The sequence below is a fragment of the Homarus americanus genome, unplaced genomic scaffold (assembly GCF_018991925.1).
Source record: "Homarus americanus isolate GMGI-L3 unplaced genomic scaffold, GMGI_Hamer_2.0 scaffold30803, whole genome shotgun sequence".
Classification (NCBI taxonomy): Eukaryota; Metazoa; Arthropoda; class Malacostraca; order Decapoda; family Nephropidae; genus Homarus; species Homarus americanus.
Window position 1 is genome coordinate 18521 of NW_024740378.1, and position 9260 is coordinate 27780.

The following is a 9260-nucleotide window of genomic DNA, read 5'->3' on the forward strand; positions in this document are numbered from 1 at the left end:
AGTGTTATATTTTAAGTAAACATTTAAACATTCTTTCTCGCCGACTACCCAAGGGCGCTCCACTGTCGCCATTCACTTTCAGAGGATACCTACAGAGTCGAGTCTTTTTGTCAGATGGGAGAGGTTGGAGACAGCCAATCACAACAAGGGGAGTGTGAGTCAGGGTGAGGGAGCCTGTACAGGACACTACAGGTTAGCGGGGTCACCTGAACTATGCGACACACCAAGGACACGCCCTCCTGCCCTTTCCCGACAAGGTTTGGTTAGTACTTGCCCGACCGACCCTCTAACCCACCCGACCTCTGACTCATCCGCGATCTAGAGGTCTCTCGTGTTTGTTTAATTTGTAACGCTTGTAAGATCCAACTCTCTATAACTGATACATAAGAAACATAAGAAAATAAGGAGTCTGCAATAGGCCGGTTGGCCTGTTCATGGCAGCTCCTGTCGAGGATTACTACCACTCTCTATCATCCATGAATCTATCCAGTCTCCTTTTGAAACTTACCACCATTGTACTTAAGTGTCTGTAATACCATGGTAGTAAAGGGAGAGTTTTTTAGACCCTTTAAACAGAGGCATGGAAGTTGTTGATCTATACGTGATGATTCTGATGTTGTGTTAACTTTGAGCAGAGGTTTTATGTATTTAAATAACGTTAATTTATCGATATTAGTCACAGAAACTATTGACAGACTCTCACCCACAACAGTTGTACATAAAGTTTGCCAAAAGTTGGCGCCTCTGTTATTGAGCCCAGAGACCCGGATGGTCGTGGTGGTTTTCTTCTCCAGTGACCACCATTCTCACTAGGGCACACGGTGGAGGAGTCAAGACCAACACAAACCCTCCTTCAGTGTCATTCTCTTTTCTTTCTTCTGTAACGATGTGTGACGTAACACTTATATTACAGTAACTACAGAGAAGGAATAACTGAGCATGAGGGCAGTGTGTGCTGCTGTGTCCTGCCATTCTCAGCCATAACATGACAGGAATTACAAGTGCGAAAAAATATATTGTGATATATTTTCAAGATTTATATACATAATCAAGAAAATCTATTAAATATTTCCTATAAAACTAAGTTCGTCTTTACCCTTTATAAACAGAATTACCCAAATATAATGTTCTAAATGGTGAATAACGATACTATTAATTAAGCTAAACTTAACAAACGTGTATTAATATTAAAGCAAGATGACCAATGGTTTGGTTATGTCAACACAAACACAACACACACTCCACCACCTAACAGATCTGGCTGCTGTAATCCTCTTTACAAACACTTTAAATGTCACCAAACATCACCAGTGTGTTAAGTTCATGACAGGAGAATAAACATTAATACGAGACACTTGCTGGAGGTTGTGTCATCTTCCTGAGGTCTAGGACTGGTGGGCGGTGAGGATGTGTGTCTGTAATGGTGGTAGTAGAGGCGGCAGTCGAGTCTTTATGTTAAGTGGTGTGTGTGTGTGTGTGTGTGTCGCCATCACCAGACAACGCTACCTATGCATGAGGTCACCAGGTGCAGCAGTGCCACCTCCATTTCCTCCAAATTAGACAATATTAAACAGGTAAAGTTCCTCTAACATTTTCTTCAATTCTCGTATCTTAGAATCATTTTACACTCAGAAGATCAATACGGTTGGGTCGTAGTGGACAACAATCTTCTCACATACGATTCAAAGATGTATCGACGAGTCACAGTAGTGAGAAGCAAGTGATACATCGCTATATCTTCGATACAAACAATGATGACCGAAAGTTATTCCCAGATTACAGAAGAGTACGTTGGGTTTTAGTAATAGCAACAACAACAGCTGCAGCAATGTTAATAATAATAATAATAATGTTAAGAAAAGACTGTCCTTTAATAATACATTAAAATAGTGTACATATGTAAATAATAAAAGCATAAATAATACAAACAAAATCAATAAATATTTTTATTATTATTTAACATCACATCAGAAGGGATGGTGACTGTTCAGCGATTCTTGTTGTTCTGTCTTTTTCCCGGTGTAGATGTAGTCTCCCCAGGGCACGATCTCGTCCTTTTGCACATGGCAGAAGGTGGTCTTTACTTTCTTCTTGTTGTTTTGAGCTTTGGGTGTTTGAGCATTGGTTTTTTGAAACTTGGGTTTTTGAGCATTGTGTTTTTTAGCCTTGTGGTTTTTGGTGGTCTCCACCTTTTGAGTTCGTGGACCGACGCCTTTCACCTTCTTCTCGGGGACAGTGACCTTCTTCTCCTGGCCCTTCCCCTGGGCCTTTCCGCACTTTGGCACTTGGGTGACAGAGTGTTTCCCCATTTTGACATAATGACCCTAACAGCTCTCTCACGGAGGCCAATTCAAAATTTGACCATTCCATTCAGAAATAATTATAATGAGGTTGGAATTTAAGAATATAGTGATGATGGATGGTGTTGTAGTGATGATGGATGGTGTTGTAGTGATGATGGATGGCGTTATATGTAGTGATGATGGATGGTGTTATATGTAGTTATGATGTATGGTGTTATATGTAGTGATGATGGATGGTGTTATATGTAGTGATGATGGATGGTGTTATATGTAGTGATGATGGATGGTGTTATATGTAGTGATGATGGATGGTGTTATATGTAGTGGTGATGGATAGTGCTATACGTAGTGACGATGGATGGTGTTATATGTAGTGACGATGGGTGGTGTTATATGTAGTGATGATGGATGGTGTTATATGTAGTGAAGATGAATGGTGGTATATGTAGTGATGATGGATAGTATTATATGTAGTGATGATGGATAGTGTTATATGTAGTGATGATGGATAGAATTATATGTAGTGATGATGGATAGTGTTATATGTAGTGATGATGGATAGTGTTATATGTAGTGTTGATGGATAGTGTTATATGTAGTGATGATGGATGGTGTTATATGTAGTGATGATGGATGGTGTTATATGTAGTGATGATGGATGGTGTTATATGTAGTGCTCGTAGATCAACTCTCTATAACTGATGCTCGTAGATCACTCTGTTTATATGATTTTTGATGGGATTTGTTTGTTTAGTGTGGATATTGTGTGGATATTTCTGATGCTCTATCTCTTTGTAGTTTTGTTTTTTGTTTTGTTAATTTGGATCCAACTCTCTATAACTGATGCTCGTAAGATCCAACTCTCTATAACACAAACACACATACACACACACACTGAGAAAAAATACACCAAACCAAAGTGAAAATAACTAAAGAACGATGTAACATACAATAGAACAAAAGAAGACTTAAAGAGCACAAATAATAAACGGATGAACAAAGACAGACAGACAGACAGACATTATGGAAGACAAGACAGACCTAAGTCCCCTACAAGACAGAAACACGAGAACCCACCGTCAAACACTACTAAGATATCACTCTCCTCTCTCTCTCCTCTTAAGACACCCTACTACCACCAACAACACACACACATATATATATACTGTATATGGTCTCTCTCTCTCTCTCTCTCTCTCTCTCTCTCTCTCTCTCTCTCTCTCTCATCTTATCTCCAGGTGACAAACTACGACCAAAGGAAACGCATTTACAAAGTCCTAGTACCCGATACCCACTCCTTCACCTCAAGACCAATATGGGTATGTTTATATAGATTTAATGTCCGATACCCACGCACACCATGACCATGAAGGGCATATTTATAAAGATTTAATGCCCGATGCCCACTAGTTCATCTCTAAGACAGACTATGACCAACAGGGGAACGTTTCAAGGTGGTGGGGTACCGGTGGTACAAGCGACGTCATTTCTGTCTAATTCTTCATGCAGACAGAATAAGGAATTAATGAGACCTTATACCCCCTCCCCCCTCGCCCGTCATAATAATAATAATAATAATGATCAATCGTAAACATATCCAAGTTACCTCAATGATAATACTAATGGTAATGACAGATAAATAATGATGATGGTGATAATAATAGTGATAATGAAGGTCATATTCCTATTACACAAGAGGTGAGGGCTGGTTGAATCTCTTGACATACAACAGTGACATGTGGCTGGTGGTGGTAGTGTGGCTGGTGGTGTGGTTGGTAGTGTGGCGGTGTGATGGTAGTGTGGTGGTGATGTCGACGGCATGTAAATAACCCTGAATGCCGGTGCTGGCTACACTGACTGCATATCATACACCTCTCCCTCACCCCCCCCTTTCCCTCTCCGATATCCTCCACCACCCCCCCCCCACCACCCCTTCCCGACTCCCCATCCTTCTTCCTCCTCCTCTCTCCATTCTTTGTTCTGCATTCATTCTATCTTCTTTATCTCATTCTCCTTTCAATACTCTTCACCATTACCACACAATCATTGTTTTGACTTTTAGAACGATCGTGTTAACATCTGGAGGACAACTTCTTAATCTAATACTCTAACACTCACCAACCTCAGTCAGTTCAGTCACACACCAGTCATCACCCTCAGTCAGTACAGTCACACACCACCCTCAGTCACACACCAGTCATCACCCTCAGTCAGTACAGTCACACACCACTAACACTCACCATTTCTACCCTCAAACAGTAACCTTCACGTCTCCCGTTCTGTTATGATTGAGAAACTAAACCAAATGTTCAAGTTAATAATATCAAAGAAAAAGTTATTGTCCGGTTTGGCTGTAAGGTTTTCTGCAATATTGTAAACTACAGTAGCTGGGTATACGGTATACTGAATGAGGCTAATGTATACTAACTGTACATTGGCAGATATAATAATCCTCTCGTGTGTACTCATCAAGCGGTGTGTGTGTGTGTGTGTACTGGTAATGATTTAGGGATGGAGGTGGATGAGATGGTGGGGTGTAGAGGAGGTGGGGAGGTAAGGAAGGGAGGAGGTGGGGAGTGGAGGTGGGGAAGAAAGGAGAAATGGTAAGGGAGGGGGTGGAGAAGAGAGGAGAAAAGGTAGGGTAGGGGAAAGAAGAGAGGAAGAGGAAAGTAAAGGGACAGGGGAAAGTAGTGTGGTGAACAAGGGCGATTTTAAGTACTAGGAGAAGGTGTCATTATACTCCCACGGTAATATCATCATCACCACTACTATTTGCATCACCACCCGCATCATCACCACCATTACCACTTGCATCACCACTAACACCATCTAACCTCTTTAACTAATACCTCCCCAACGCACCACAATACACCCGAACGCACCACAACACACCCCAACACTCCCTAACACACCACAACACACCCCAACACTCCCTAACACACCACAACACTCCCTAACACACCCCAACACTCCCTAACACACCCCAACACTCCCTAACGCACAAACATAGCAAAGACCAAACCACATTCCGGACAGGTCAGTCAATACATTCACGAGGAGTTAAGATGTAGAGAGAGAGCCTTGGGGCGAGCAAAAGTTACCGTCCTTGTGGTGGAGGTAGGCCAGCAGGTGGGTGAGGTACAGTACACCCGGTAGTGACCAGGAGATAAACACGAGAGAGAGAGAGAGAGAGAGAGAGAGAGAGAGAGAGAGAGAGAGAGGTAGGGAAGGGAGGTAGGGTGTGGGTGTGTGTAGACCATCACCAGTCAACATTAACATGAGGTCGTCGACACAATGGGCAACACCATCAGGTTAATTTAACTCCCTAACCATCAGCGTGACCCCATACAGCTCAGAGTGACCCCATACAGCTCAGAGTGACCCCATAAAGCTCAGTGTGACCCCATGAAGCTCAGTGTGACCCCATGAAGCTCAGAGTGACCCCATAAAGCTCAACGTGACCCCATGAAGCTCAGAGTGACCCCAAGAAACTGATTTTTTTATTTCAGTTTCGTGACCTTAAAAACTTGGTGAAATGACTGAGGCAGTGGGAAAATTTGTTCATCAACTCAGTACAATTAAAGATCACAGTGTATAAGTGTATCTTGTGTTTATTCTTAATTCATACAGAACATACACACAATACAGTACAATGCGGATATTTGTTAACGTTCGTGAATGATGTTTATACCACTGAGTCATCCAGCTCGCATATTAAAATTCTGTTCACAATGTAACTTACGCATTTCCGCTTGTGGTTAACTCGTGACACTCGTGCGTAAAATACCGAATAATCTGCGTAGACGACCATACTGACATATACTACACACTTAGAGGTTTATACGGTATATTTTCCGTTATCAGTATATTCCATAAGTACATTCTTTATACCTGTGTTATGACAAAAAAATACATGATTCTGTATTTTTTGGTGATAATCTGAAATATTTGCACCTGTAACTATACTACTGTTATGCTAATGATACGCAAATTCACCTAACCTTTACTTTATATATTGATGTGAATATTAGAGACTGAAAATATCTCAGGTGGCATCAACGAAAGATCTTTTAGAGTGCACAGATGAGGGAGGTAAGAATCGTGTTTGAGATAAAGCACGACTGATAACATGATAGATAACACATTACTGATAACAAACATTCCATAGGTGAAGGTGGTATTAACTTTGAGATTGAATGTTATGTGTCTAAGTCTTTAATATATGCAAGTATTATAATTATTATTACCATTACTATCATTAACTATTACTTCTATTGTTACTTTTGTGTTAATACAAGTAACAATTAAAGTAAAAAAAAACAAGCAAAATGGATCAATAAAGTATAAAGTAACATTACACGTATATTGTGATTCCTGACGACCCATTACACAAGTCTCCCCTTCCTTCCCCTCTCCCCCATCAAGGGATTATTTCATCACGGTCTAATCCATAAGGAGGACTTAAGTCTAATCTGTCCTCTAAGTCAATATTCCCTGGACACTTCTTGGTAGCATCTGGCATCTACCTGTGTTATGTCTTTCGTGTAATTCTGACCAATCACGTACAAGACCTACACTTCCGCCTTTATAATACCAAGTTATGATTGGACAAGATTTCGAACATCCTGAAAGTAACAACATTGAGAGCTATCTCGAGTTATAATTGGATAATATATTTCTTAAAGTCTCAGGAGTTGGACGATCATAAAGGCCTTGGCTGGACTGACCTCGATAACTGATTAGCTCTATAACTCTGGATGCTAAACCTGTCTTGTAAGTTTAAACCTGATTATGACCTAACGACCGAGAGACAAAGCCCTCAGCACACACACACACACACACGCACACAAGCACGCACACACGCACGCACACACACACATACACCACCTCAAATAACCTCAGTTCTTGACCCCCAGAGCACCACCTTATCGCCGCTGATGATTCAGAGTCGATAACCCACAAGAGGCTAATCGGAGTGATCTTAATTACATAGTCGAACACTTCCCATCCTTGTTGAGACCAGATTCATTGTTGGAGGTATTGGAAATGAAGAGGAAATTCGCTTTAACTTATTATCATCATTTACTCTGAATCTTCGGTCGTCTCAAACATTATGGGGATTTATATATTTTTTTTTGTTTACGAGGATTATTTGGATTTTTATTATTTATTTTTTAGTTTAAGAGGATTATTTTTTTATTTTTTTTAGTTTACGAGGATTTTTTTCAGTAAGTATAATTTTTTTTGTATGTTAGGAGTACCTAGTAATGTAGGAATATATTATAATGTATAGTTACGTGAATTCTACAAACATTTTAAGTACCAACTATGTAAGGTTATATATTACAACTATCTTCATGTTGGTTTGAGGATAGTTGTTTATTGGTATGGATAGGAGGATAAACAGTTGTACAGATGAGTTGGTGGATAGAGAAGGATAGAGAAAGGTTTTTTTGTTTATGTACCTATGTTCGTCTGCCTGCCTGGTGTGATAATACTGGTAGGGTGTGGAGGAGGTGTGGGTAGATGGCAATAGTGTCTGGGTGTGGTAGGTGTGACGCTCCCCCACCCACCATAACACGGCCACCTTTTAGTACTCGTCCACTCGATGATTCTACCACACCTCTCTCTCTCTCTCTCTCTCTCTCTCTCTCTCTCTCTCGTCGACGATGGAAGCTCAATCGTCTGGTTGTTATCCAAGTAAATTATTAGAAATGGCGTCCCGTAGTGAAAGGGATTAGTGGTGTTCGTTTATTTAACACCACCACCCATGACTAGACCTCCTCCACCACCCACGCTCACAAAAAACCCACTTCTCCACCACTCACGCCCTAACCTCGGCCACAATCCATCTCCACCACCCACGCCCACATAACCCACACCTCCACAAGAGACATCTATCTCCCCGGTGCCCAGAGTAATGATGGACACACGCGTCTGTCTTGAGAGCATAAAACACGCTAATTGTTTCTACACAACATACTTCCCTCCTCCAGTTACTTCACACACATTCTCTCGACAAACAAGGTCATGCCACATAAAAACGCGACATTGCCCCACCCACTCTGAACCCCCATCATCCGGACCATTAACCTCCGTGACCCGTAACCACCCCACCTCTCCCCGCAATCCCTCCAGACATCACAACAAACTCCCCCTCCCCCCACCTCCTCCTCCTCCTCAATCGCCTCCCTCATCTTACCTCATCACCCCAATCTCGCCCTAATCAACACCTCTCTCTTGCTTTTCAATTTCCAAGGGTGAAAATTAGCCAACGAGAGCCCAATAGTGGTGCTGCGCCTTCATGTTCAGTTGAGATTTCCATAATATCAGGTGCAGTATATTCAAAGACATGTGAAATTGTAGGTATCACGACCCTAAAACAAAAACCCTGACAGTCATACAGCCCTTAAGACCCTAATTCAACTCAAACCCTTAACACACACACACACACACACACACACACACACACACACACACACACACACACTTATCTCTCTCACGCCCGTCAAAAATTACGCAGCCTTAATTAAAGAGAGATAAACGCCAGTAGCTGAACGGACGCGGCTAATCAACAACAACAATTAAAAAAAAAAATCAAGACTCCTGTGTGGATATGAACTCAGGATACGGTAATTATCCTCGGCTTCTTTTCGTCACCTGATTCGGCGAAGAGATAATATTTTGGGGGATATTTTTCCCTGACGTTCGCTGATTGGACGAATATCAAGAGAACTTTACGATATCCCTCCTCCTTCTCAATCTTCTCCTCGTTCACAGGCTACATTATAATATTACTCACCAGCAGCAGTGTTGGATCTTCCTCATCTAAGATAAATATCGAGTAATTTAGAGACATTTTACACGTATTCATGACAGCGGGTCGCATACACCAGGGCGTCATTACAGAGGAAGTTTCAGGTAGATTCCAGGTAACACAAACGTACAGGTATTTCG